Below are 20,517 nucleotides of genomic sequence, written 5' to 3'. Positions count from 1 at the left end.
AACATTGATTCCAAGCAGCACTTTTCAGCCTCTCATTCTCGTGCCTTTCCTTTTCTCACAATACATTTACTTGATGTGACAAGTGCTATTTGGAGCCCGGCTCCCCAGAAAATCACCAGGCACGACCAAACTTTGTGAGGGGAAACAAGCCACTCTGCAGGTCTTGTGCCCTTGGCCTTAAGCATTAAACTGAGCACTGCCACCTGAACGGCCCGGCCTACAAAGTCATGAACTCTGGCAACTTTTACGTGCTGATGACTGAATTGCTTGGCTCTGCTGTCTTTTTCTGGCAAACTGTTAATGTCAGAAGTAGCATTGGAAGTAATTCCCTGAGTAACGGAGCAGAATCAGCAGCGTTTGTGTGGAAGAAGTTTCATTCTATGACTCTGGTGCCCTTTTATCTGAGTAACACCACTGTCTGCAGTGGGATTGAAAGCCACAATACTAGAAAGCAATGTGGAATGCAGCAATGGAGGTAGGGTAAGAATGTAATTTTCTGTATGTGCTGCCTTTTTTGTGTGGGAAAGGAGAAGTGTGATTTGAAATCTTATCGCTGAGGAAAGAGTTAGAATGTGGCAAGTTTTGTGAGGAAAAGAAGTCATTGTGTGAGTGGTGCCTTTCATTTCATAGTATCATAGTAGGTACAGCACAAGGGTGGCCATTCGGACCATCGTGCCTGTGCCGGCTCTTTGAAAGAGCTGTCCATTTAGTCCCATTCCGTTGCCCTTTCCACATTGCCCGTCAAATTTTTTCCCTTCAAGTACTGATCTAATTCGCTTTTGTGGGCAAATGGCAATACCGCTGAGGCACTTGAAGCGGCCACATGCAAATTGAAGCAGAGTTGAGCAGGCAGTTTGACGCTGACGGCATTTGCGTGGATTAAAAAAAGCTAATGTCAGAAGTGGGATTTGAACCCACGCCCCTAGAAAGGGACCAGAATTCACCAACCTTTAGTAAGGTAAGGATAAACAGTCCTTGAGTCTGGTGCCTTAGACCACTCGGCCATCCTGACTGTGCAATGCTACAAGTGTGTCCTCCAAAATCTGTACCCTTACTGAGCTGCCTGGCACTGATTCCTCCCATGCAAACACAAAACACGCACCATTCGCTCTTCTTCTATGACTTTTCAGGCAGTGTCAGTCATAAAGTTGAGCATCCCTGCAGTGAAACCAACATTCATACACATATATTTCTCACAAAACCCGTATTTTACAACCTGTCCCTTACCATCGTCCTCGCCTACATTTCTGCTTTCTCAACTTGACAAAACACAAGCAGCACAGCTGCATTCAAACACAAGCCTTTCGAAAACAAACCACAATCCAACATTGATTCCAAGCAGCACTTTTCAGCCTCTCATTCTCGTGCCTTTCCTTTTCTCACAATACATTTACTTGATGTGACAAGTGCTATTTGGAGCCCGGCTCCCCAGAAAATCACCAGGCACGACCAAACTTTGTGAGGGGAAACAAGCCACTCTGCAGGTCTTGTGCCCTTGGCCTTAAGCATTAAACTGAGCACTGCCACCTGAACGGCCCGGCCTACAAAGTCATGAACTCTGGCAACTTTTACGTGCTGATGACTGAATTGCTTGGCTCTGCTGTCTTTTTCTGGCAAACTGTTAATGTCAGAAGTAGCATTGGAAGTAATTCCCTGAGTAACGGAGCAGAATCAGCAGCGTTTGTGTGGAAGAAGTTTCATTCTATGACTCTGGTGCCCTTTTATCTGAGTAACACCACTGTCTGCAGTGGGATTGAAAGCCACAATACTAGAAAGCAATGTGGAATGCAGCAATGGAGGTAGGGTAAGAATGTAATTTTCTGTATGTGCTGCCTTTTTTGTGTGGGAAAGGAGAAGTGTGATTTGAAATCTTATCGCTGAGGAAAGAGTTAGAATGTGGCAAGTTTTGTGAGGAAAAGAAGTCATTGTGTGAGTGGTGCCTTTCATTTCATAGTATCATAGTAGGTACAGCACAAGGGTGGCCATTCGGACCATCGTGCCTGTGCCGGCTCTTTGAAAGAGCTGTCCATTTAGTCCCATTCCGTTGCCCTTTCCACATTGCCCGTCAAATTTTTTCCCTTCAAGTACTGATCTAATTCGCTTTTGTGGGCAAATGGCAATACCGCTGAGGCACTTGAAGCAGCCACATGCAAATTGAAGCAGAGTTGAGCAGGCAGTTTGACGCTGACGGCATTTGCGTGGATTAAAAAAAGCTAATGTCAGAAGTGGGATTTGAACCCACGCCCCTAGAAAGGGACCAGAATTCACCAACCTTTAGTAAGGTAAGGATAAACAGTCCTTGAGTCTGGCGCCTTAGACCACTCGGCCATCCTGACTGTGCAATGCTACAAGTGTGTCCTCCAAAATCTGTACCCTTACTGAGCTGCCTGGCACTGATTCCTCCCATGCAAACACAAAACACGCACCATTCGCTCTTCTTCTATGACTTTTCAGGCAGTGTCAGTCATAAAGTTGAGCATCCCTGCAGTGAAACCAACATTCATACACATATATTTCTCACAAAACCCGTATTTTACAACCTGTCCCTTACCATCGTCCTCGCCTACATTTCTGCTTTCTCAACTTGACAAAACACAAGCAGCACAGCTGCATTCAAACACAAGCCTTTCGAAAACAAACCACAATCCAACATTGATTCCAAGCAGCACTTTTCAGCCTCTCATTCTCGTGCCTTTCCTTTTCTCACAATACATTTACTTGATGTGACAAGTGCTATTTGGAGCCCGGCTCCCCAGAAAATCACCAGGCACGACCAAACTTTGTGAGGGGAAACAAGCCTCTCTGCAGGTCTTGTGCCCTTGGCCTTAAGCATTAATCTGAGCACTGCCACCTGAACGGCCCGGCCTACAAAGTCATGAACTCTGGCAACTTTTACGTGCTGATGACTGAATTGCTTGGCTCTGCTGTCTTTTTCTGGCAAACTGTTAATGTCAGAAGTAGCATTGGAAGTAATTCCCTGAGTAACGGAGCAGAATCAGCAGCCTTTGTGTGGAAGAAGTTTCATTCTATGACTCTGGTGCCCTTTTATCTGAGTAACACCACTGTCTGCAGTGGGATTGAAAGCCACAATACTAGAAAGCAATGTGGAATGCAGCAATGGAGGTAGGGTAAGAATGTAATTTTCTGTGTGTGCTGCCTTTTTTGTGTGGGAAAGGAGAAGTGTGATTTGAAATCTTATCGCTGAGGAAAGAGTTAGAATGTGGCAAGTTTTGTGAGGAAAAGAAGTCATTGTGTGAGTGGTGCCTTTCATTTCATAGTATCATAGTAGGTACAGCACAAGGGTGGCCATTCGGACCATCGTGCCTGTGCCGGCTCTTTGAAAGAGCTGTCCATTTAGTCCCATTCCGTTGCCCTTTCCACATTGCCCGTCAAATTTTTTCCCTTCAAGTACTGATCTAATTCGCTTTTGTGGGCAAATGGCAATACCGCTGAGGCACTTGAAGCGGCCACATGCAAATTGAAGCAGAGTTGAGCAGGCAGTTTGACGCTGACGGCATTTGCGTGGATTAAAAAAAGCTAATGTCAGAAGTGGGATTTGAACCCACGCCCCTAGAAAGGGACCAGAATTCACCAACCTTTAGTAAGGTAAGGATAAACAGTCCTTGAGTCTGGCGCCTTAGACCACTCGGCCATCCTGACTGTGCAATGCTACAAGTGTGTCCTCCAAAATCTGTACCCTTACTGAGCTGCCTGGCACTGATTCCTCCCATGCAAACACAAAACACGCACCATTCGCTCTTCTTCTATGACTTTTCAGGCAGTGTCAGTCATAAAGTTGAGCATCCCTGCAGTGAAACCAACATTCATACACATATATTTCTCACAAAACCCGTATTTTACAACCTGTCCCTTACCATCGTCCTCGCCTACATTTCTGCTTTCTCAACTTGACAAAACACAAGCAGCACAGCTGCATTCAAACACAAGCCTTTCGAAAACAAACCACAATCCAACATTGATTCCAAGCAGCACTTTTCAGCCTCTCATTCTCGTGCCTTTCCTTTTCTCACAATACATTTACTTGATGTGACAAGTGCTATTTGGAGCCCGGCTCCCCAGAAAATCACCAGGCACGACCAAACTTTGTGAGGGGAAACAAGCCTCTCTGCAGGTCTTGTGCCCTTGGCCTTAAGCATTAATCTGAGCACTGCCACCTGAACGGCCCGGCCTACAAAGTCATGAACTCTGGCAACTTTTACGTGCTGATGACTGAATTGCTTGGCTCTGCTGTCTTTTTCTGGCAAACTGTTAATGTCAGAAGTAGCATTGGAAGTAATTCCCTGAGTAACGGAGCAGAATCAGCAGCCTTTGTGTGGAAGAAGTTTCATTCTATGACTCTGGTGCCCTTTTATCTGAGTAACACCACTGTCTGCAGTGGGATTGAAAGCCACAATACTAGAAAGCAATGTGGAATGCAGCAATGGAGGTAGGGTAAGAATGTAATTTTCTGTGTGTGCTGCCTTTTTTGTGTGGGAAAGGAGAAGTGTGATTTGAAATCTTATCGCTGAGGAAAGAGTTAGAATGTGGCAAGTTTTGTGAGGAAAAGAAGTCATTGTGTGAGTGGTGCCTTTCATTTCATAGTATCATAGTAGGTACAGCACAAGGGTGGCCATTCGGACCATCGTGCCTGTGCCGGCTCTTTGAAAGAGCTGTCCATTTAGTCCCATTCCGTTGCCCTTTCCACATTGCCCGTCAAATTTTTTCCCTTCAAGTACTGATCTAATTCGCTTTTGTGGGCAAATGGCAATACCGCTGAGGCACTTGAAGCGGCCACATGCAAATTGAAGCAGAGTTGAGCAGGCAGTTTGACGCTGACGGCATTTGCGTGGATTAAAAAAAGCTAATGTCAGAAGTGGGATTTGAACCCACGCCCCTAGAAAGGGACCAGAATTCACCAACCTTTAGTAAGGTAAGGATAAACAGTCCTTGAGTCTGGCGCCTTAGACCACTCGGCCATCCTGACTGTGCAATGCTACAAGTGTGTCCTCCAAAATCTGTACCCTTACTGAGCTGCCTGGCACTGATTCCTCCCATGCAAACACAAAACACGCACCATTCGCTCTTCTTCTATGACTTTTCAGGCAGTGTCAGTCATAAAGTTGAGCATCCCTGCAGTGAAACCAACATTCATACACATATATTTCTCACAAAACCCGTATTTTACAACCTGTCCCTTACCATCATCCTCGCCTACATTTCTGCTTTCTCAACTTGACAAAACACAAGCAGCACAGCTGCATTCAAACACAAGCCTTTCGAAAACAAACCACAATCCAACATTGATTCCAAGCAGCACTTTTCAGCCTCTCATTCTCGTGCCTTTCCTTTTCTCACAATACATTTACTTGATGTGACAAGTGCTATTTGGAGCCCGGCTCCCCAGAAAATCACCAGGCACGACCAAACTTTGTGAGGGGAAACAAGCCTCTCTGCAGGTCTTGTGCCCTTGGCCTTAAGCATTAATCTGAGCACTGCCACCTGAACGGCCCGGCCTACAAAGTCATGAACTCTGGCAACTTTTACGTGCTGATGACTGAATTGCTTGGCTCTGCTGTCTTTTTCTGGCAAACTGTTAATGTCAGAAGTAGCATTGGAAGTAATTCCCTGAGTAACGGAGCAGAATCAGCAGCCTTTGTGTGGAAGAAGTTTCATTCTATGACTCTGGTGCCCTTTTATCTGAGTAACACCACTGTCTGCAGTGGGATTGAAAGCCACAATACTAGAAAGCAATGTGGAATGCAGCAATGGAGGTAGGGTAAGAATGTAATTTTCTGTGTGTGCTGCCTTTTTTGTGTGGGAAAGGAGAAGTGTGATTTGAAATCTTATCGCTGAGGAAAGAGTTAGAATGTGGCAAGTTTTGTGAGGAAAAGAAGTCATTGTGTGAGTGGTGCCTTTCATTTCATAGTATCATAGTAGGTACAGCACAAGGGTGGCCATTCGGACCATCGTGCCTGTGCCGGCTCTTTGAAAGAGCTGTCCATTTAGTCCCATTCCGTTGCCCTTTCCACATTGCCCGTCAAATTTTTTCCCTTCAAGTACTGATCTAATTCGCTTTTGTGGGCAAATGGCAATACCGCTGAGGCACTTGAAGCGGCCACATGCAAATTGAAGCAGAGTTGAGCAGGCAGTTTGACGCTGACGGCATTTGCGTGGATTAAAAAAAGCTAATGTCAGAAGTGGGATTTGAACCCACGCCCCTAGAAAGGGACCAGAATTCACCAACCTTTAGTAAGGTAAAGATAAACAGTCCTTGAGTCTGGCGCCTTAGACCACTCGGCCATCCTGACTGTGCAATGCTACAAGCGTGTCCTCCAAAATCTGTACCCTTACTGAGCTGCCTGGCACTGATTCCTCCCATGCAAACACAAAACACGCACCATTCGCTCTTCTTCTATGACTTTTCAGGCAGTGTCAGTCATAAAGTTGAGCATCCCTGCAGTGAAACCAACATTCATACACATATTTCTCACAAAACCCGTATTTTACAACCTGTCCCTTACCATCGTCCTCGCCTACATTTCTGCTTTCTCAACTTGACAAAACACAAGCAGCACAGCTGCATTCAAACACAAGCCTTTCGAAAACAAACCACAATCCAACATTGATTCCAAGCAGCACTTTTCAGCCTCTCATTCTCGTGCCTTTCCTTTTCTCACAATACATTTACTTGATGTGACAAGTGCTATTTGGAGCCCGGCTCCCCAGAAAATCACCAGGCACGACCAAACTTTGTGAGGGGAAACAAGCCACTCTGCAGGTCTTGTGCCCTTGGCCTTAAGCATTAATCTGAGCACTGCCACCTGAACGGCCCGGCCTACAAAGTCATGAACTCTGGCAACTTTTACGTGCTGATGACTGAATTGCTTGGCTCTGCTGTCTTTTTCTGGCAAACTGTTAATGTCAGAAGTAGCATTGGAAGTAATTCCCTGAGTAACGGAGCAGAATCAGCAGCGTTTGTGTGGAAGAAGTTTCATTCTATGACTCTGGTGCCCTTTTATCTGAGTAACACCACTGTCTGCAGTGGGATTGAAAGCCACAATACTAGAAAGCAATGTGGAATGCAGCAATTGAGGTAGGGTAAGAATGTAATTTTCTGTGTGTGCTGCCTTTTTTGTGTGGGAAAGGAGAAGTGTGATTTGAAATCTTATCGCTGAGGAAAGAGTTAGAATGTGGCAAGTTTTGTGAGGAAAAGAAGTCATTGTGTGAGTGGTGCCTTTCATTTCATAGTATCATAGTAGGTACAGCACAAGGGTGGCCATTCGGACCATCGTGCCTGTGCCGGCTCTTTGAAAGAGCTGTCCATTTAGTCCCATTCCGTTGCCCTTTCCACATTGCCCGTCAAATTTTTTCCCTTCAAGTACTGATCTAATTCGCTTTTGTGGGCAAATGGCAATACCGCTGAGGCACTTGAAGCAGCCACATGCAAATTGAAGCAGAGTTGAGCAGGCAGTTTGACGCTGACGGCATTTGCGTGGATTAAAAAAAGCTAATGTCAGAAGTGGGATTTGAACCCACGCCCCTAGAAAGGGACCAGAATTCACCAACCTTTAGTAAGGTAAGGATAAACAGTCCTTGAGTCTGGCGCCTTAGACCACTCGGCCATCCTGACTGTGCAATGCTACAAGTGTGTCCTCCAAAATCTGTACCCTTACTGAGCTGCCTGGCACTGATTCCTCCCATGCAAACACAAAACACGCACCATTCGCTCTTCTTCTATGACTTTTCAGGCAGTGTCAGTCATAAAGTTGAGCATCCCTGCAGTGAAACCAACATTCATACACATATATTTCTCACAAAACCCGTATTTTACAACCTGTCCCTTACCATCGTCCTCGCCTACATTTCTGCTTTCTCAACTTGACAAAACACAAGCAGCACAGCTGCATTCAAACACAAGCCTTTCGAAAACAAACCACAATCCAACATTGATTCCAAGCAGCACTTTTCAGCCTCTCATTCTCGTGCCTTTCCTTTTCTCACAATACATTTACTTGATGTGACAAGTGCTATTTGGAGCCCGGCTCCCCAGAAAATCACCAGGCACGACCAAACTTTGTGAGGGGAAACAAGCCACTCTGCAGGTCTTGTGCCCTTGGCCTTAAGCATTAATCTGAGCACTGCCACCTGAACGGCCCGGCCTACAAAGTCATGAACTCTGGCAACTTTTACGTGCTGATGACTGAATTGCTTGGCTCTGCTGTCTTTTTCTGGCAAACTGTTAATGTCAGAAGTAGCATTGGAAGTAATTCCCTGAGTAACGGAGCAGAATCAGCAGCGTTTGTGTGGAAGAAGTTTCATTCTATGACTCTGGTGCCCTTTTATCTGAGTAACACCACTGTCTGCAGTGGGATTGAAAGCCACAATACTAGAAAGCAATGTGGAATGCAGCAATGGAGGTAGGGTAAGAATGTAATTTTCTGTGTGTGCTGCCTTTTTTGTGTGGGAAAGGAGAAGTGTGATTTGAAATCTTATCGCTGAGGAAAGAGTTAGAATGTGGCAAGTTTTGTGAGGAAAAGAAGTCATTGTGTGAGTGGTGCCTTTCATTTCATAGTATCATAGTAGGTACAGCACAAGGGTGGCCATTCGGACCATCGTGCCTGTGCCGGCTCTTTGAAAGAGCTGTCCATTTAGTCCCATTCCGTTGCCCTTTCCACATTGCCCGTCAAATTTTTTCCCTTCAAGTACTGATCTAATTCGCTTTTGTGGGCAAATGGCAATACCGCTGAGGCACTTGAAGCGGCCACATGCAAATTGAAGCAGAGTTGAGCAGGCAGTTTGACGCTGACGGCATTTGCGTGGATTAAAAAAAGCTAATGTCAGAAGTGGGATTTGAACCCACGCCCCTAGAAAGGGACCAGAATTCACCAACCTTTAGTAAGGTAAGGATAAACAGTCCTTGAGTCTGGCGCCTTAGACCACTCGGCCATCCTGACTGTGCAATGCTACAAGTGTGTCCTCCAAAATCTGTACCCTTACTGAGCTGCCTGGCACTGATTCCTCCCATGCAAACACAAAACACGCACCATTCGCTCTTCTTCTATGACTTTTCAGGCAGTGTCAGTCATAAAGTTGAGCATCCCTGCAGTGAAACCAACATTCATACACATATATTTCTCACAAAACCCGTATTTTACAACCTGTCCCTTACCATCGTCCTCGCCTACATTTCTGCTTTCTCAACTTGACAAAACACAAGCAGCACAGCTGCATTCAAACACAAGCCTTTCGAAAACAAACCACAATCCAACATTGATTCCAAGCAGCACTTTTCAGCCTCTCATTCTCGTGCCTTTCCTTTTCTCACAATACATTTACTTGATGTGACAAGTGCTATTTGGAGCCCGGCTCCCCAGAAAATCACCAGGCACTACCAAACTTTGTGAGGGGAAACAAGCCACTCTGCAGGTCTTGTGCCCTTGGCCTTAAGCATTAATCTGAGCACTGCCACCTGAACGGCCCGGCCTACAAAGTCATGAACTCTGGCAACTTTTACGTGCTGATGACTGAATTGCTTGGCTCTGCTGTCTTTTTCTGGCAAACTGTTAATGTCAGAAGTAGCATTGGAAGTAATTCCCTGAGTAACGGAGCAGAATCAGCAGCGTTTGTGTGGAAGAAGTTTCATTCTATGACTCTGGTGCCCTTTTATCTGAGTAACACCACTGTCTGCAGTGGGATTGAAAGCCACAATACTAGAAAGCAATGTGGAATGCAGCAATGGAGGTAGGGTAAGAATGTAATTTTCTGTGTGTGCTGCCTTTTTTGTGTGGGAAAGGAGAAGTGTGATTTGAAATCTTATCGCTGAGGAAAGAGTTAGAATGTGGCAAGTTTTGTGAGGAAAAGAAGTCATTGTGTGAGTGGTGCCTTTCATTTCATAGTATCATAGTAGGTACAGCACAAGGGTGGCCATTCGGACCATCGTGCCTGTGCCGGCTCTTTGAAAGAGCTGTCCATTTAGTCCCATTCCGTTGCCCTTTCCACATTGCCCGTCAAATTTTTTCCCTTCAAGTACTGATCTAATTCGCTTTTGTGGGCAAATGGCAATACCGCTGAGGCACTTGAAGCGGCCACATGCAAATTGAAGCAGAGTTGAGCAGGCAGTTTGACGCTGACGGCATTTGCGTGGATTAAAAAAAGCTAATGTCAGAAGTGGGATTTGAACCCACGCCCCTAGAAAGGGACCAGAATTCACCAACCTTTAGTAAGGTAAGGATAAACAGTCCTTGAGTCTGGCGCCTTAGACCACTCGGCCATCCTGACTGTGCAATGCTACAAGTGTGTCCTCCAAAATCTGTACCCTTACTGAGCTGCCTGGCACTGATTCCTCCCATGCAAACACAAAACACGCACCATTCGCTCTTCTTCTATGACTTTTCAGGCAGTGTCAGTCATAAAGTTGAGCATCCCTGCAGTGAAACCAACATTCATACACATATATTTCTCACAAAACCCGTATTTTACAACCTGTCCCTTACCATCGTCCTCGCCTACATTTCTGCTTTCTCAACTTGACAAAACACAAGCAGCACAGCTGCATTCAAACACAAGCCTTTCGAAAACAAACCACAATCCAACATTGATTCCAAGCAGCACTTTTCAGCCTCTCATTCTCGTGCCTTTCCTTTTCTCACAATACATTTACTTGATGTGACAAGTGCTATTTGGAGCCCGGCTCCCCAGAAAATCACCAGGCACGACCAAACTTTGTGAGGGGAAACAAGCCTCTCTGCAGGTCTTGTGCCCTTGGCCTTAAGCATTAATCTGAGCACTGCCACCTGAACGGCCCGGCCTACAAAGTCATGAACTCTGGCAACTTTTACGTGCTGATGACTGAATTGCTTGGCTCTGCTGTCTTTTTCTGGCAAACTGTTAATGTCAGAAGTAGCATTGGAAGTAATTCCCTGAGTAACGGAGCAGAATCAGCAGCCTTTGTGTGGAAGAAGTTTCATTCTATGACTCTGGTGCCCTTTTATCTGAGTAACACCACTGTCTGCAGTGGGATTGAAAGCCACAATACTAGAAAGCAATGTGGAATGCAGCAATGGAGGTAGGGTAAGAATGTAATTTTCTGTGTGTGCTGCCTTTTTTGTGTGGGAAAGGAGAAGTGTGATTTGAAATCTTATCGCTGAGGAAAGAGTTAGAATGTGGCAAGTTTTGTGAGGAAAAGAAGTCATTGTGTGAGTGGTGCCTTTCATTTCATAGTATCATAGTAGGTACAGCACAAGGGTGGCCATTCGGACCATCGTGCCTGTGCCGGCTCTTTGAAAGAGCTGTCCATTTAGTCCCATTCCGTTGCCCTTTCCACATTGCCCGTCAAATTTTTTCCCTTCAAGTACTGATCTAATTCGCTTTTGTGGGCAAATGGCAATACCGCTGAGGCACTTGAAGCGGCCACATGCAAATTGAAGCAGAGTTGAGCAGGCAGTTTGACGCTGACGGCATTTGCGTGGATTAAAAAAAGCTAATGTCAGAAGTGGGATTTGAACCCACGCCCCTAGAAAGGGACCAGAATTCACCAACCTTTAGTAAGGTAAGGATAAACAGTCCTTGAGTCTGGCGCCTTAGACCACTCGGCCATCCTGACTGTGCAATGCTACAAGTGTGTCCTCCAAAATCTGTACCCTTACTGAGCTGCCTGGCACTGATTCCTCCCATGCAAACACAAAACACGCACCATTCGCTCTTCTTCTATGACTTTTCAGGCAGTGTCAGTCATAAAGTTGAGCATCCCTGCAGTGAAACCAACATTCATACACATATATTTCTCACAAAACCCGTATTTTACAACCTGTCCCTTACCATCGTCCTCGCCTACATTTCTGCTTTCTCAACTTGACAAAACACAAGCAGCACAGCTGCATTCAAACACAAGCCTTTCGAAAACAAACCACAATCCAACATTGATTCCAAGCAGCACTTTTCAGCCTCTCATTCTCGTGCCTTTCCTTTTCTCACAATACATTTACTTGATGTGACAAGTGCTATTTGGAGCCCGGCTCCCCAGAAAATCACCAGGCACTACCAAACTTTGTGAGGGGAAACAAGCCACTCTGCAGGTCTTGTGCCCTTGGCCTTAAGCATTAATCTGAGCACTGCCACCTGAACGGCCCGGCCTACAAAGTCATGAACTCTGGCAACTTTTACGTGCTGATGACTGAATTGCTTGGCTCTGCTGTCTTTTTCTGGCAAACTGTTAATGTCAGAAGTAGCCTTGGAAGTAATTCCCTGAGTAACGGAGCAGAATCAGCAGCCTTTGTGTGGAAGAAGTTTCATTCTATGACTCTGGTGCCCTTTTATCTGAGTAACACCACTGTCTGCAGTGGGATTGAAAGCCACAATACTAGAAAGCAATGTGGAATGCAGCAATGGAGGTAGGGTAAGAATGTAATTTTCTGTGTGTGCTGCCTTTTTTGTGTGGGAAAGGAGAACTCTGATTTGAAATCTTATCGCTGAGGAAAAAGTTAGAATGTGGCAAGTTTTGTGAGGAAAAGAAGTCATTGTGTGAGTGGTGCCTTTCATTTCAAAGTATCATAGTAGGTACAGCACAAGGGTGGCCATTCGGACCATCGTGCCTGTGCCGGCTCTTTGAACGAGCTGTCCAATTAGTCCCATTCCGTTGCCCTTTCCACATTGCCCGTCAAATTTTTTCCCTTCAAGTACTGATCTAATTCGCTTTTGTGGGCAAATGGCAATACCGCTGAGGCACTTGAAGCGGCCACATGCAAATTGAAGCAGAGTTGAGCAGGCAGTTTGACGCGGACGGCATTTGCGTGGATTAAAAAAAAGCTAATGTCAGAAGTGGGATTTGAACCCACGCCCCTAGAAAGGGACCAGAATTCACCAACCTTTAGTAAGGTAAGGATAAACAGTCCTTGAGTCTGGCACCTTAGACCACTCGGCCATCCTGACTGTGCAATGCTACAAGCGTGTCCTCCAAAATCTGTACCCTTACTGAGCTGCCTGGCACTGATTCCTCCCATGCAAACACAAAACACGCACCATTCGCTCTTCTTCTATGACTTTTCAGGCAGTGTCAGTCATAAAGTTGAGCATCCCTGCAGTGAAACCAACATTCATACACATATATTTCTCACAAAACCCGTATTTTACAACCTGTCCCTTACCATCGTCCTCGCCTACATTTCTGCTTTCTCAACTTGACAAAACACAAGCAGCACAGCTGCATTCAAACACAAGCCTTTCGAAAACAAACCACAATCCAACATTGATTCCAAGCAGCACTTTTCAGCCTCTCATTCTCGTGCCTTTCCTTTTCTCACAATACATTTACTTGATGTGACAAGTGCTATTTGGAGCCCGGCTCCCCAGAAAATCACCAGGCACTACCAAACTTTGTGAGGGGAAACAAGCCACTCTGCAGGTCTTGTGCCCTTGGCCTTAAGCATTAATCTGAGCACTGCCACCTGAACGGCCCGGCCTACAAAGTCATGAACTCTGGCAACTTTTACGTGCTGATGACTGAATTGCTTGGCTCTGCTGTCTTTTTCTGGCAAACTGTTAATGTCAGAAGTAGCATTGGAAGTAATTCCCTGAGTAACGGAGCAGAATCAGCAGCCTTTGTGTGGAAGAAGTTTCATTCTATGACTCTGGTGCCCTTTTATCTGAGTAACACCACTGTCTGCAGTGGGATTGAAAGCCACAATACTAGAAAGCAATGTGGAATGCAGCAATGGAGGTAGGGTAAGAATGTAATTTTCTGTGTGTGCTGCCTTTTTTGTGTGGGAAAGGAGAAGTGTGATTTGAAATCTTATCGCTGAGGAAAAAGTTAGAATGTGGCAAGTTTTGTGAGGAAAAGAAGTCATTGTGTGAGTGGTGCCTTTCATTTCAAAGTATCATAGTAGGTACAGCACAAGGGTGGCCATTCGGACCATCGTGCCTGTGCCGGCTCTTTGAAAGAGCTGTCCAATTAGTCCCAATCCGTTGCCCTTTCCACATTGCCCGTCAAATTTTTTCCCTTCAAGTCCTGATCTAATTCGCTTTTGTGGGCAAATGGCAATACCGCTGAGGCACTTGAAGCGGCCACGTGCAAATTGAAGCAGAGTTGAGCAGGCAGTTTGACGTGGACGGCATTTGCGTGGATTAAAAAAAGCTAATGTCAGAAGTGGGATTTGAACCCACGCCCCTAGAAAGGGACCAGAATTCACCAACCTTTAGTAAGGTAAGGATAAACAGTCCTTGAGTCTGGCGCCTTAGACCACTCGGCCATTCTGACTGTGCAATGCTACAAGCGTGTCCTCCAAAATCTGTACCCTTACTGAGCTGCCTGGCACTGATTCCTCCCATGCAAACACAAAACACGCACCATTCGCTCTTCTTCTATGACTTTTCAGGCAGTGTCAGTCATAAAGTTGAGCATCCCTGCAGTGAAACCAACATTCATACACATATATTTCTCACAAAACCCGTATTTTACAACCTGTCCCTTACCATCGTCCTCGCCTGCATTTCTGCTTTCTCAACTTGACAAAACACAAGCAGCACAGCTGCATTCAAACACAAGCCTTTCGAAAACAAACCACAATCCAACATTGATTCCAAGCAGCACTTTTCAGCCTCTCATTCTCGTGCCTTTCCTTTTCTCACAATACATTTACTTGATGTGACAAGTGCTATTTGGAGCCCGGCTCCCCAGAAAATCACCAGGCACTACCAAACTTTGTGAGGGGAAACAAGCCACTCTGCAGGTCTTGTGCCCTTGGCCTTAAGCATTAATCTGAGCACTGCCACCTGAACGGCCCGGCCTACAAAGTCATGAACTCTGGCAACTTTTACGTGCTGATGACTGAATTGCTTGGCTCTGCTGTCTTTTTCTGGCAAACTGTTAATGTCAGAAGTAGCATTGGAAGTAATTCCCTGAGTAACGGAGCAGAATCAGCAGCGTTTGTGTGGAAGAAGTTTCATTCTATGACTCTGGTGCCCTTTTATCTGAGTAACACCACTGTCTGCAGTGGGATTGAAAGCCACAATACTAGAAAGCAATGTGGAATGCAGCAATGGAGGTAGGGTAAGAATGTAATTTTCTGTGTGTGCTGCCTTTTTTGTGTGGGAAAGGAGAAGTGTGATTTGAAATCTTATCGCTGAGGAAAGAGTTAGAATGTGGCAAGTTTTGTGAGGAAAAGAAGTCATTGTGTGAGTGGTGCCTTTCATTTCATAGTATCATAGTAGGTGCAGCACAAGGGTGGCCATTCGGACCATCGTGCCTGTGACGGCTCTTTGAAAGAGCTGTCCAATTAGTCCCATTCCGTTGCCCTTTCCACATTGCCCGTCAAATTTTTTCCCTTCAAGTACTGATCTAATTCGCTTTTGTGGGCAAATGGCAATACCGCTGAGGCACTTGAAGCGGCCACATGCAAATTGAAGCAGAGTTGAGCAGGCAGTTTGACGCGGACGGCATTTGCGTGGATTAAAAAAAAGCTAATGTCAGAAGTGGGATTTGAACCCACGCCCCTAGAAAGGGACCAGAATTCACCAACCTTTAGTAAGGTAAGGATAAACAGTCCTTGAGTCTGGCGCCTTAGACCACTCGGCCATCCTGACTGTGCAATGCTACAAGCGTGTCCTCCAAAATCTGTACCCTTACTGAGCTGCCTGGCACTGATTCCTCCCATGCAAACACAAAACACGCACCATTCGCTCTTCTTCTATGACTTTTCAGGCAGTGTCAGTCATAAAGTTGAGCATCCCTGCAGTGAAACCAACATTCATACACATATATTTCTCACAAAACCCGTATTTTACAACCTGTCCCTTACCATCGTCCTCGCCTACATTTCTGCTTTCTCAACTTGACAAAACACAAGCAGCACAGCTGCATTCAAACACAAGCCTTTCGAAAACAAACCACAATCCAACATTGATTCCAAGCAGCACTTTTCAGCCTCTCATTCTCGTGCCTTTCCTTTTCTCACAATACATTTACTTGATGTGACAAGTGCTATTTGGAGCCCGGCTCCCCAGAAAATCACCAGGCACTACCAAACTTTGTGAGGGGAAACAAGCCACTCTGCAGGTCTTGTGCCCTTGGCCTTAAGCATTAATCTGAGCACTGCCACCTGAACGGCCCGGCCTACAAAGTCATGAACTCTGGCAACTTTTACGTGCTGATGACTGAATTGCTTGGCTCTGCTGTCTTTTTCTGGCAAACTGTTAATGTCAGAAGTAGCATTGGAAGTAATTCCCTGAGTAACGGAGCAGAATCAGCAGCCTTTGTGTGGAAGAAGTTTCATTCTATGACTCTGGTGCCCTTTTATCTGAGTAACACCACTGTCTGCAGTGGGATTGAAAGCCACAATACTAGAAAGCAATGTGGAATGCAGCAATGGAGGTAGGGTAAGAATGTAATTTTCTGTGCGTGCTGCCTTTTTTGTGTGGGAAAGGAGAAGTGTGATTTGAAATCTTATCGCTGAGGAAAGAGTTAGAATGTGGCAAGTTTTGTGAGGAAAAGAAGTCATTGTGTGAGTGGTGCCTTTCATTTCAAAGTATCATAGTAGGTACAGCACAAGGGTGGCCATTCGGACCATCGTGCCTGTGCCGGCTCTTTGAAAGAGCTGTCCAATTAGTCCCAATCCGTTGCCCTTTCCACATTGCCCGTCAAATTTTTTCCCTTCAAGTCCTGATCTAATTCGCTTTTGTGGGCAAATGGCAATACCGCTGAGGCACTTGAAGCGGCCACGTGCAAATTGAAGCAGAGTTGAGCAGGCAGTTTGACGTGGACGGCATTTGCGTGGATTAAAAAAAGCTAATGTCAGAAGTGGGATTTGAACCCACGCCCCTAGAAAGGGACCAGAATTCACCAACCTTTAGTAAGGTAAGGATAAACAGTCCTTGAGTCTGGCGCCTTAGACCACTCGGCCATCCTGACTGTGCAATGCTACAAGCGTGTCCTCCAAAATCTGTACCCTTACTGAGCTGCCTGGCACTGATTCCTCCCATGCAAACACAAAACACGCACCATTCGCTCTTCTTCTATGACTTTTCAGGCAGTGTCAGTCATAAAGTTGAGCATCCCTGCAGTGAAACCAACATTCATACACATATATTTCTCACAAAACCCGTATTTTACAACCTGTCCCTTACCATCGTCCTCGCCTACATTTCTGCTTTCTCAACTTGACAAAACACAAGCAGCACAGCTGCATTCAAACACAAGCCTTTCGAAAACAAACCACAATCCAACATTGATTCCAAGCAGCACTTTTCAGCCTCTCATTCTCGTGCCTTTCCTTTTCTCACAATACATTTACTTGATGTGACAAGTGCTATTTGGAGCCCGGCTCCCCAGAAAATCACCAGGCACTACCAAACTTTGTGAGGGGAAACAAGCCACTCTGCAGGTCTTGTGCCCTTGGCCTTAAGCATTAATCTGAGCACTGCCACCTGAACGGCCCGGCCTACAAAGTCATGAACTCTGGCAACTTTTACGTGCTGATGACTGAATTGCTTGGCTCTGCTGTCTTTTTCTGGCAAACTGTTAATGTCAGAAGTAGCATTGGAAGTAATTCCCTGAGTAACGGAGCAGAATCAGCAGCCTTTGTGTGGAAGAAGTTTCATTCTATGACTCTGGTGCCCTTTTATCTGAGTAACACCACTGTCTGCAGTGGGATTGAAAGCCACAATACTAGAAAGCAATGTGGAATGCAGCAATGGAGGTAGGGTAAGAATGTAATTTTCTGTGTGTGCTGCCTTTTTTGTGTGGGAAAGGAGAAGTGTGATTTGAAATCTTATCGCTGAGGAAAGAGTTAGAATGTGGCAAGTTTTGTGAGGAAAAGAAGTCATTGTGTGAGTGGTGCCTTTCATTTCATAGTATCATAGTAGGTGCAGCACAAGGGTGGCCATTCGGACCATCGTGCCTGTGACGGCTCTTTGAAAGAGCTGTCCAATTAGTCCCATTCCGTTGCCCTTTCCACATTGCCCGTCAAATTTTTTCCCTTCAAGTACTGATCTAATTCGCTTTTGTGGGCAAATGGCAATACCGCTGAGGCACTTGAAGCGGCCACATGCAAATTGAAGCAGAGTTGAGCAGGCAGTTTGACGCGGACGGCATTTGCGTGGATTAAAAAAAAGCTAATGTCAGAAGTGGGATTTGAACCCACGCCCCTAGAAAGGGACCAGAATTCACCAACCTTTAGTAAGGTAAGGATAAACAGTCCTTGAGTCTGGCGCCTTAGACCACTCGGCCATCCTGACTGTGCAATGCTACAAGCGTGTCCTCCAAAATCTGTACCCTTACTGAGCTGCCTGGCACTGATTCCTCCCATGCAAACACAAAACACGCACCATTCGCTCTTCTTCTATGACTTTTCAGGCAGTGTCAGTCATAAAGTTGAGCATCCCTGCAGTGAAACCAACATTCATACACATATATTTCTCACAAAACCCGTATTTTACAACCTGTCCCTTACCATCGTCCTCGCCTACATTTCTGCTTTCTCAACTTGACAAAACACAAGCAGCACAGCTGCATTCAAACACAAGCCTTTCGAAAACAAACCACAATCCAACATTGATTCCAAGCAGCACTTTTCAGCCTCTCATTCTCGTGCCTTTCCTTTTCTCACAATACATTTACTTGATGTGACAAGTGCTATTTGGAGCCCGGCTCCCCAGAAAATCACCAGGCACTACCAAACTTTGTGAGGGGAAACAAGCCACTCTGCAGGTCTTGTGCCCTTGGCCTTAAGCATTAATCTGAGCACTGCCACCTGAACGGCCCGGCCTACAAAGTCATGAACTCTGGCAACTTTTACGTGCTGATGACTGAATTGCTTGGCTCTGCTGTCTTTTTCTGGCAAACTGTTAATGTCAGAAGTAGCATTGGAAGTAATTCCCTGAGTAACGGAGCAGAATCAGCAGCGTTTGTGTGGAAGAAGTTTCATTCTATGACTCTGGTGCCCTTTTATCTGAGTAACACCACTGTCTGCAGTGGGATTGAAAGCCACAATACTAGAAAGCAATGTGGAATGCAGCAATGGAGGTAGGGTAAGAATGTAATTTTCTGTGTGTGCTGCCTTTTTTGTGTGGGAAAGGAGAAGTGTGATTTGAAATCTTATCGCTGAGGAAAGAGTTAGAATGTGGCAAGTTTTGTGAGGAAAAGAAGTCATTGTGTGAGTGGTGCCTTTCATTTCATAGTATCATAGTAGGTGCAGCACAAGGGTGGCCATTCGGACCATCGTGCCTGTGACGGCTCTTTGAAAGAGCTGTCCAATTAGTCCCATTCCGTTGCCCTTTCCACATTGCCCGTCAAATTTTTTCCCTTCAAGTACTGATCTAATTCGCTTTTGTGGGCAAATGGCAATACCGCTGAGGCACTTGAAGCGGCCACATGCAAATTGAAGCAGAGTTGAGCAGGCAGTTTGACGCGGACGGCATTTGCGTGGATTAAAAAAAAGCTAATGTCAGAAGTGGGATTTGAACCCACGCCCCTAGAAAGGGACCAGAATTCACCAACCTTTAGTAAGGTAAGGATAAACAGTCCTTGAGTCTGGCGCCTTAGACCACTCGGCCATCCTGACTGTGCAATGCTACAAGCGTGTCCTCCAAAATCTGTACCCTTACTGAGCTGCCTGGCACTGATTCCTCCCATGCAAACACAAAACACGCACCATTCGCTCTTCTTCTATGACTTTTCAGGCAGTGTCAGTCATAAAGTTGAGCATCCCTGCAGTGAAACCAACATTCATACACATATATTTCTCACAAAACCCGTATTTTACAACCTGTCCCTTACCATCGTCCTCGCCTACATTTCTGCTTTCTCAACTTGACAAAACACAAGCAGCACAGCTGCATTCAAACACAAGCCTTTCGAAAACAAACCACAATCCAACATTGATTCCAAGCAGCACTTTTCAGCCTCTCATTCTCGTGCCTTTCCTTTTCTCACAATACATTTACTTGATGTGACAAGTGCTATTTGGAGCCCGGCTCCCCAGAAAATCACCAGGCACTACCAAACTTTGTGAGGGGAAACAAGCCACTCTGCAGGTCTTGTGCCCTTGGCCTTAAGCATTAATCTGAGCACTGCCACCTGAACGGCCCGGCCTACAAAGTCATGAACTCTGGCAACTTTTACGTGCTGATGACTGAATTGCTTGGCTCTGCTGTCTTTTTCTGGCAAACTGTTAATGTCAGAAGTAGCATTGGAAGTAATTCCCTGAGTAACGGAGCAGAATCAGCAGCCTTTGTGTGGAAGAAGTTTCATTCTATGACTCTGGTGCCCTTTTATCTGAGTAACACCACTGTCTGCAGTGGGATTGAAAGCCACAATACTAGAAAGCAATGTGGAATGCAGCAATGGAGGTAGGGTAAGAATGTAATTTTCTGTGCGTGCTGCCTTTTTTGTGTGGGAAAGGAGAAGTGTGATTTGAAATCTTATCGCTGAGGAAAGAGTTAGAATGTGGCAAGTTTTGTGAGGAAAAGAAGTCATTGTGTGAGTGGTGCCTTTCATTTCAAAGTATCATAGTAGGTACAGCACAAGGG

General features: G+C 45.6%; 15 non-coding genes across 15 annotated transcripts; all 15 read right to left on the bottom strand.

Moving 5' to 3' along the window:
• Positions 1 to 893: 893 nt before the first annotated feature.
• trnal-caa (transfer RNA leucine (anticodon CAA)) lies at positions 894 to 1,012 on the bottom strand. The gene is made up of 2 exons: positions 975 to 1,012; positions 894 to 939 (listed from the first exon to the last, which is right to left on the bottom strand). It is a non-coding gene; the product is annotated as a tRNA-Leu (tRNA).
• A 1,205-nt stretch (positions 1,013 to 2,217) lies between these two features.
• trnal-caa (transfer RNA leucine (anticodon CAA)) lies at positions 2,218 to 2,336 on the bottom strand. Its single transcript has 2 exons — positions 2,299 to 2,336; positions 2,218 to 2,263 (listed from the first exon to the last, which is right to left on the bottom strand). It is a non-coding gene; the product is annotated as a tRNA-Leu (tRNA).
• A 1,205-nt stretch (positions 2,337 to 3,541) lies between these two features.
• On the bottom strand, positions 3,542 to 3,660 carry trnal-caa (transfer RNA leucine (anticodon CAA)). Its single transcript has 2 exons — positions 3,623 to 3,660; positions 3,542 to 3,587 (listed from the first exon to the last, which is right to left on the bottom strand). It is a non-coding gene; the product is annotated as a tRNA-Leu (tRNA).
• A 1,205-nt stretch (positions 3,661 to 4,865) lies between these two features.
• trnal-caa (transfer RNA leucine (anticodon CAA)) lies at positions 4,866 to 4,984 on the bottom strand. Its single transcript has 2 exons — positions 4,947 to 4,984; positions 4,866 to 4,911 (listed from the first exon to the last, which is right to left on the bottom strand). It is a non-coding gene; the product is annotated as a tRNA-Leu (tRNA).
• Positions 4,985 to 6,189: 1,205 nt separating this feature from the next.
• On the bottom strand, positions 6,190 to 6,308 carry trnal-caa (transfer RNA leucine (anticodon CAA)). Its single transcript has 2 exons — positions 6,271 to 6,308; positions 6,190 to 6,235 (listed from the first exon to the last, which is right to left on the bottom strand). It is a non-coding gene; the product is annotated as a tRNA-Leu (tRNA).
• A 1,203-nt stretch (positions 6,309 to 7,511) lies between these two features.
• On the bottom strand, positions 7,512 to 7,630 carry trnal-caa (transfer RNA leucine (anticodon CAA)). The gene is made up of 2 exons: positions 7,593 to 7,630; positions 7,512 to 7,557 (listed from the first exon to the last, which is right to left on the bottom strand). It is a non-coding gene; the product is annotated as a tRNA-Leu (tRNA).
• A 1,205-nt stretch (positions 7,631 to 8,835) lies between these two features.
• trnal-caa (transfer RNA leucine (anticodon CAA)) lies at positions 8,836 to 8,954 on the bottom strand. Its single transcript has 2 exons — positions 8,917 to 8,954; positions 8,836 to 8,881 (listed from the first exon to the last, which is right to left on the bottom strand). It is a non-coding gene; the product is annotated as a tRNA-Leu (tRNA).
• Positions 8,955 to 10,159: 1,205 nt separating this feature from the next.
• trnal-caa (transfer RNA leucine (anticodon CAA)) lies at positions 10,160 to 10,278 on the bottom strand. The gene is made up of 2 exons: positions 10,241 to 10,278; positions 10,160 to 10,205 (listed from the first exon to the last, which is right to left on the bottom strand). It is a non-coding gene; the product is annotated as a tRNA-Leu (tRNA).
• Positions 10,279 to 11,483: 1,205 nt separating this feature from the next.
• On the bottom strand, positions 11,484 to 11,602 carry trnal-caa (transfer RNA leucine (anticodon CAA)). The gene is made up of 2 exons: positions 11,565 to 11,602; positions 11,484 to 11,529 (listed from the first exon to the last, which is right to left on the bottom strand). It is a non-coding gene; the product is annotated as a tRNA-Leu (tRNA).
• Positions 11,603 to 12,808: 1,206 nt separating this feature from the next.
• Positions 12,809 to 12,927, bottom strand: trnal-caa (transfer RNA leucine (anticodon CAA)). Its single transcript has 2 exons — positions 12,890 to 12,927; positions 12,809 to 12,854 (listed from the first exon to the last, which is right to left on the bottom strand). It is a non-coding gene; the product is annotated as a tRNA-Leu (tRNA).
• A 1,205-nt stretch (positions 12,928 to 14,132) lies between these two features.
• trnal-caa (transfer RNA leucine (anticodon CAA)) lies at positions 14,133 to 14,251 on the bottom strand. Its single transcript has 2 exons — positions 14,214 to 14,251; positions 14,133 to 14,178 (listed from the first exon to the last, which is right to left on the bottom strand). It is a non-coding gene; the product is annotated as a tRNA-Leu (tRNA).
• A 1,206-nt stretch (positions 14,252 to 15,457) lies between these two features.
• trnal-caa (transfer RNA leucine (anticodon CAA)) lies at positions 15,458 to 15,576 on the bottom strand. The gene is made up of 2 exons: positions 15,539 to 15,576; positions 15,458 to 15,503 (listed from the first exon to the last, which is right to left on the bottom strand). It is a non-coding gene; the product is annotated as a tRNA-Leu (tRNA).
• A 1,205-nt stretch (positions 15,577 to 16,781) lies between these two features.
• Positions 16,782 to 16,900, bottom strand: trnal-caa (transfer RNA leucine (anticodon CAA)). Its single transcript has 2 exons — positions 16,863 to 16,900; positions 16,782 to 16,827 (listed from the first exon to the last, which is right to left on the bottom strand). It is a non-coding gene; the product is annotated as a tRNA-Leu (tRNA).
• A 1,206-nt stretch (positions 16,901 to 18,106) lies between these two features.
• On the bottom strand, positions 18,107 to 18,225 carry trnal-caa (transfer RNA leucine (anticodon CAA)). Its single transcript has 2 exons — positions 18,188 to 18,225; positions 18,107 to 18,152 (listed from the first exon to the last, which is right to left on the bottom strand). It is a non-coding gene; the product is annotated as a tRNA-Leu (tRNA).
• A 1,206-nt stretch (positions 18,226 to 19,431) lies between these two features.
• On the bottom strand, positions 19,432 to 19,550 carry trnal-caa (transfer RNA leucine (anticodon CAA)). The gene is made up of 2 exons: positions 19,513 to 19,550; positions 19,432 to 19,477 (listed from the first exon to the last, which is right to left on the bottom strand). It is a non-coding gene; the product is annotated as a tRNA-Leu (tRNA).
• Between the last annotated feature and the right edge of the window lie 967 nt (positions 19,551 to 20,517).

This window comes from Heptranchias perlo, chromosome 13 (genome assembly GCF_035084215.1).
Source record: "Heptranchias perlo isolate sHepPer1 chromosome 13, sHepPer1.hap1, whole genome shotgun sequence".
NCBI lineage: Eukaryota > Metazoa > Chordata > Chondrichthyes > Hexanchiformes > Hexanchidae > Heptranchias > Heptranchias perlo.
Note: the sequence above shows the minus strand (reverse complement) of the source record. Positions and strands in the feature narration are given on the sequence as shown.